Raw genomic sequence first — 7,006 nt, 5'->3', positions numbered from 1 at the left:
TCACGTTTGTGTTTGCTAAGGGAAACGAAACAGAGCCCTTCATGCCTTCAGGAGACGGACGCTCTGTGTTTTACTCCACATCTGGCACCAGTGCTCTATAAAAGAGGTGATGGAGTGTTTGCAGCTCTCTGTCTTTCCAATGCACAGAATGGTGAATTGTCTTCAGCATACATGCCATACAGGAATTCTCCAGCTTAACTTAATGCTGCCTTTACAGCCAATAAACTCCCAGGCTGCTACAAACAGCTGGCAACTGTTATGCAATAATAGTCATTAGGCAGAAACAGCAAATTATTGCTCATAGTAATAATTATGTTCATAAATGTTAATGCTAACTACACTCTTAAACAGATATTATAAGCAGTGTCAAAATTTGAGAGAAGGCCAGTAAACTATTGTCCAGATGCACAAGAACCTTAGGTCTAATACTGTAACACTTATTCTACAGACTATTTCACAGAACTTTTCTTTTCTCCTGAATTCTTTATGCTTTGGATGGATGAAATGGGGGATCTGCCCAAAGCAGGGAAAAATGCTGGTGACAGATAATTACATAACCAGCTTGTACAAGTGTTATTAGTGGAGCGCGGGAGCAGGAAAGCCATGGCCTTTATTTTCACTTCATGAATGCAGCAATGAGAGCAACACTTCTGTTTGTCAATCTCTCCTCCCCCCAAGCCAACCAGTTAGATAATCATTGCCCAGCCCTGTAAAGCACTTGCAAACTTTGAGTAAAGCAACACTGAGATTGATGCACTGCTACTTCTCTAGTGCTCAGACACTGCATTCAGTGGAGATAACAGAATAAAACTGGAACATTTTTCCTCTCTGCAGCATGTCCAGATAAGGTAGCTCCAGCACTTGGGGATAAACTCCGAAGTTCAACGTTTTAGTTTGAAAGGACACTTCCAGCCACTGGCTACTGGAATTCAGATCTTTGGATGTCAATCCAGTGATAAAATGCATGAATAAGAGCTTTGCCAGAAAGTATCTCTTTCTCTCTTTTAAGGAATGAATGGAAACATCAGCCATTCTGTGTATTAATTAACCATAGCAAAAAATCACACGTGGACCTTGTTCTCGGCTCTCTGCAACTGGATGTCTCTGGAAACCTTTCCTCAGGAGAACAGTTTTTTCCTCCTTTCCCAGAAACGACAGACAGGCAAATCCAAGCAGGAGAAAAATTAAACTGGTGGCAACAGACCTTGAAGGTCTGACAGTGACCTGCAGCACTAAGGTCTTCGAAACTGCTTTCATTTGCCAGAACATAAATTAGATTCTTCACTAGGTATGGCACCAGGGTTAATGGGAGCTTTATAAAGCCTTCTTTGAACATACAGATTATCCTTTTCAAAAAAGACTAATCTTGTGGTTTAAAGTACAGTAGTGGGAGCCAAGAAACCTATTCCCAGTTTTGTCAGGCTGGGTGACTTCAGGCAACCCACCTGACAATTTTCTGCTGTTTTTCAATACGCACAAAATAGAGACGAATACCTAAGGCTTAATATTTGTAAGACAACAAGAATCAGCTTGGCTGTTCACAGACCTCTCAAAGCAGGAGAGCAGGCATGATCTTTTCTACGCTGGCTTGTTCCGAACAGCAAATCCCACAGACAACAGCATCGGGCAGCTCATACGTTCAAGAACCCCAACCACAACATTACAAATTATTTTATTTCATTGATTAATTGAATGTTTCCTTCTGTTCAATGTTTCTATCCAAAAGAGGCATTCAAAAGGACCAAAACTGAGCACATTCTTCATGCTCTTCATACGTTGCTTTCAATATATTAGTATTGTTTAAGCTTTCAAATAAAACAAGGGTTTCTAAGTCACGTTAACCAGCTCTACATAAGCACTGTGCCTTTGTGACACTACCTTGTTTGTTTGAAATCGCACTGTATGCTGCATGGAGCTGGGATTAATTAAAATATGACAGAATGCCTAGTGAACACCTGAGCATAAAGTAATCCCATCATTTCCAAACCTCCTTAAAAGAGGGAGCACGGAGCCTTAGCTGGGCTACGCAAGACAGCATCTCAAAGACGTGCATCTTTCAGAACGGACAACAGCTGTGTTCTGCATCAACATTTCGATCAATGCGTTCCTAAGCTGCTTCTGGCCAAAAGACCTACCTGCCCATGGCTATAGGTGACTGCGACCTGGTCACCCTTGGAGAACTGAATCCTGCTGTATTGAAAGGTGAATCCAATCACACTGTTGGAATTCACATCTCTTGTGAATCAGCCTCACTAATAAGACTTCAGCAATATGAGTGCCAACAGCTGCTCCCAACTAGTTCCTTCCTAGCGTACAGAAACTTCAGGAAGCCATTTTAACACAATAACCTCCATGCCACTTCTACCCAATCCAAAAAGAAGAAAAATATAACAACAACAACATCACATCCTATGCTGCAAACTACAAAACTTGCTCACTGCAAGTGAGTTACTCACACAGAAGAAAGTTATCAAACCACAGCAACGCACCATCCCTTTGTTTTCCCCTGAAATGAGTTCTGGAAATAAAAATCCATCCATGTGTTTATGGCAGGCAGCCTTAATCAATGCAGAAGCATATCCACAGCTGGCAGTCAAGGATCAGCATTCAGAACTATTTCCTATTCCCATATTGACTTCTAGCTGGGGTGCAAAGTTAGGAATTTGCCAGCCCTCTCTCCCCATGATCCGAGGAACTGAAATCCTGAAAAAGTCACACTAACTTTGGTATAAATTAAGGTATCATAGTTATCTTTCAAATGAAAAGCAATTTACTTCTCCCCCCCCCACCCCCAAAAGCAGTTGCAGAAGAGCAACAGCATTCTGATCCATTGCTATTCATTCTTTCCAACACGCATGCAACCTCCTGGCCCCTGGGTGCTTATTGGCTATATAGAAGGTAAAGCAGTGAGGAACACTGAAGGATTAATTCTCACAATAGCAGCAAGCAGGAGTCCCAATTCCTGGGGAGGGGTTGGGAGGAGGAGAAGGATGAGCGTAGTGACTGTATCACCAGCCTTAGGACTTCCTTGCTATGATTTCATATAATGCCTACAGCTATCGTAAAAAGGAGATAACCAAAGAAAGTGTGCCCCAATGTCTCAAATGTAATTTAAATTTTGTTAAACCTGCAAAGATCATAGGAGTGGATTATATGTGAAATAAACGCTAGGTATGGCACAGTCCGGAAGGAAACAGCTAAGGCACAAGTAGTCTGTAAACTGTTTTGCTAGGAGTCACGTAGTAGCTGAACAGATATATGATTTTGATGTTTCTGTGTTAGTTAAAATTGGTTTTTGTGTTCGTTAAAATTGATCAGCACAAAATCTTAGAGAAACAGAGAGAAAGATGAAGCTTTTGTCCATTCCCTCCGCCCCGTTCATACTTCCTTTGCCTGGCAGCAGGGGTTTCCAATTGTTTCTGCCCCTTTTTTAACATCAGAATGGCTCTGCACCCCGTTTTACTAGAGAAGCAGATCACATTGCCAATATCATCATAAACACTAGATTCAATAGCTAATAATGTAAATTCAACATCGCTTATTCAAGTACAGCCTATGCAAGGATCTTTCTGAGATGTGGTTATATGGAAATTTGTGAAGTGTTTCTTTTCCAGCCATAAAGATCATCTGGGACACAGAAAAGCTGATGAAGAAGGGTCAGTTTGGTTAACTTTATCATCAATCTCCAAATAAGCCCAGCAACATGCACACAAGAAGACTCTGCATGTCTTTACGGTATTCAAGCTCACATCAGCCACGTGGACTTCTCACAGCAGAGCTAAGTGAATTGCCCTGGATCACACAGGAAGCCAAATGCAGAACAGTATAACTGTGTCTAACAACTCACTGACCAGGCTTTTGCAGACTGCTGCATGAACGCGCTTGTAGCTCAGTGTCATTCAGCTTCATGCTCAGCCAACATCTGTTCCAATGGATTGACATGGTACACATTAGAGGAAGACATTCAAGCTATAAAGTCCACATGGGAGCAGCTAAGCACAAGACCCATTTTTTTGAATATGCACAGTCCATAGCAACTCTCTGTTGCTGAAACAGCAAGGGATGCCACACTGTTAGGGAACAGAGGGCATCAAGGTAATTTCATGACTTGTAATGGGGATATGGCAACTTCATGCTGCATTTCCTTTGTTGCATTTAAAGCACATAGCAATCCAGGACTTGTGAAGGAGGGCACGTGATGGCAGATTCCTCCATTAGACTCCTCTTGTGCCACTCCTCCAGGACAACCCTGGACTAACTTCTGTGCTGACAAATGTATGCAGCAAGCCCGATGCACTTGGTGCATCTCCAGCCCTGCGTGTGCGTTCACCATTTGTTGAGGCTACATACAGTCAGATGTGTCTGGAAGGCAAACACGTACATCTGCACATCAGTGGTGATGTGGGTCCAACACAGACAAGAAACATCAGGCTTATTAGGCATAAGCTACACAGATCATCCGAGTGATTTCTCTCCAAAAACTCCCAGACAGGAACACAGGAGGCCCCAGCCTCCCCTGGACTGCTGCTTAAAACCTGTAAAATTGCTTTCCTTGGGATGCTACCCACCAGTGTGATCAGATTAAGCTTTATTAATGCATGATACTTCGACAGTACAAACTGGAGCTAAACATGAAATTATCTGCACTGGTGTAAAATTATACCTTAATGCACACAGAAACCAGATTAAAAAACAGATGGTGAAGAGAAAAGGAGAAGAAAGAAGAGTGGATTGGATATACATATGTGGATTTTCATTCTGCGAGCTTGGCTGAATCTTAGAGGCACTTTTTATTTCCAGCATAATAGAAAGTTCCCTGACAGTGCTGGTACACTAGATAAGGGGAAAAAAGAGCAGATGCTTTTGAAGAGCTTCATAGCGTGAATCTTTGGCAGGAATTTAGAGATCCAGGTGGGTAGGAGCACTGGAGGAAGGAAACTCTTTCAGACACAGTGGAAGCATAAAAAGAGAGAAACCAGAGGAAAAAGGAAATTCTGGTGAAAGAAGAGCGAGTCCAGACCACAGGCAAAAGTGCATGAGAAGGCTCAGCAGAGATACAGCTTGGGCAACAGCGTGCGTAACTCTGAAAGAAGAGGTAGTATAGTAGCTGTTGAAAACAATCAAATAATAGAGAGCATGCCTAGGAAAGGCAAGTAAAACATCATTGTACCTCTGTATAAAGGAAGCGTATCATATACCTTGAATAACACGTGCATTTCTTCTCCCCACATTTGGGGGGAAAAAAAATAAAAGAACTGGAAAACCTAGAGCAGGGCAATAACAGTGATGAAAACATACAAGCTTCTGCAGGAAAAACATTATGTGAAACAATGAAAGACTTTAAAACCAGAAATGGCATAGCAAATGAATGCCTGTAGGCCCTTCAGAAAAGTTATGGACAGACATCAGACAAAATTACCAGGTGAAAAAAGAAGATAGACACATCTTCGCGTACGCAATGAATCATCTGTCCATTTCTTCGCCATGGAACACTGCAGATACTAAAATTGTACACGTGTTCACAGAAGAAACAAGAAAATTATCAGGGGAAAAAAAATAATCTATCATGGACTGTTAAATACAAAAGGCAGTTACTGAGCTGCAAACATGAGCCAGAGGCTGAGAGCACAGTCTAGGGAAGCATCATTGCTCGACTGCCCTATTCTGACACTCTTCCCTGGGTATCCGCCGTACAATAGGAGACAGGATGCTGGGCTAGACGGACCTTTGATCTAACCCTGCACATCCATTCTTGTGTACAAGGCAGAAAAGCGTTTGTATTCCACACAGAATCAGGCTGGGTATGGCAAAGTTCAAACAGGAAAAAATGTGACTTAAATGACAATTGCAGAAAACACTGGTTGCCTGGAGTTGAACGTCATAGAGGAGGAAAAACACGGAGGTCCTAAAGGCTCCTGCTGCAGCATTAAAACTGAGGGTAGGGATGAAATTTTTCACAGTGTGTATATGTATGAACACAGAGAACTTCATTCCAGATGTAGAAGGGAATGGATGTCTGATTTTATGTGACTTGGGATGTAAGAAAGAAGAGGGAAAAGAGAGGATAGAAGAATGGTATTGCAGGAGAATCCCAACATGTAGGAACTCCACTCTTCTCCAACGCCTTGAGCTACAAGTAGAGATGAGAGAAAGATGAAAAATGCAGTTTGACATGCTTGTTCAATGTCAGGAGACAAATTTCAGATGAGGCAGTGAGACGATCATGTATTTAAGGTGCTGGACAGGCTCGGGGAGATTAGACTTCATTTCCCCCTGTGCCACAGACCTTCTTCACAATGTTGGGCATTTCACTCCTTAATGCATAGGAAAGCTGTAAGGCTTCTTTAAACATCTGAGATGCACCATATTGTCTGAAGGATAATAGCTGGGATAGCAAACACCAAGCACAGTCATTCCCAGGACCACATCTCACCAGCTACTGGGAGAACGTGCAGCACAGGGTGCAGCCACAGCATGGAGCGGAGGGGAGGGGAAACAATGCCATCTCAGGACCCAGGGAAATTAAAGCTGATAAGGTGCAAGGGGAAGAGATATTGAGGACAGTCAAAACATAAGGCAGCATTCAAGGAGCTGAAAAGTTTGTAATGCCTCTGAAAAATGCTGCAATTGGTAGGAAAGAGCCAGCACGACGCCGCAAGAGTGGGGGTGAATAGGATAACTGGGTACAAGGTGACTGTAATAGCAGAGTCTACGCTCAAGATGCACTAGGGTATTTGGCAACAAAGAAACAATACTTTGCTTTAACAGTTTCAAGGCTTTCTAATGATTTTCCCTCCCTTAAAACTAGAACGGAAACTTTATGTGAGTTGAAGCATATCACTAGAGGAGAGACAAACAGGCTCTGATTTGTGATCCAAGAACCAGTGAAAAAGCAAAAAATAGCAATACAGGCCGCTATTATCTGCTGAAGTACTGCACTCAAACACCTGAGATAGAGTAATATCTTTAAAACTAGACCTATCTGCAGCTAAATTTGAAATGCTTC

The sequence above is a fragment of the Centrocercus urophasianus genome, unplaced genomic scaffold (genome assembly GCF_019232065.1).
Source record: "Centrocercus urophasianus isolate 14NV4802_14NV808 unplaced genomic scaffold, USGS_Curo_1.0 seq_73, whole genome shotgun sequence".
In the NCBI taxonomy this organism is placed as follows: Eukaryota; Metazoa; Chordata; class Aves; order Galliformes; family Phasianidae; genus Centrocercus; species Centrocercus urophasianus.
Note: the sequence above shows the minus strand (reverse complement) of the source record.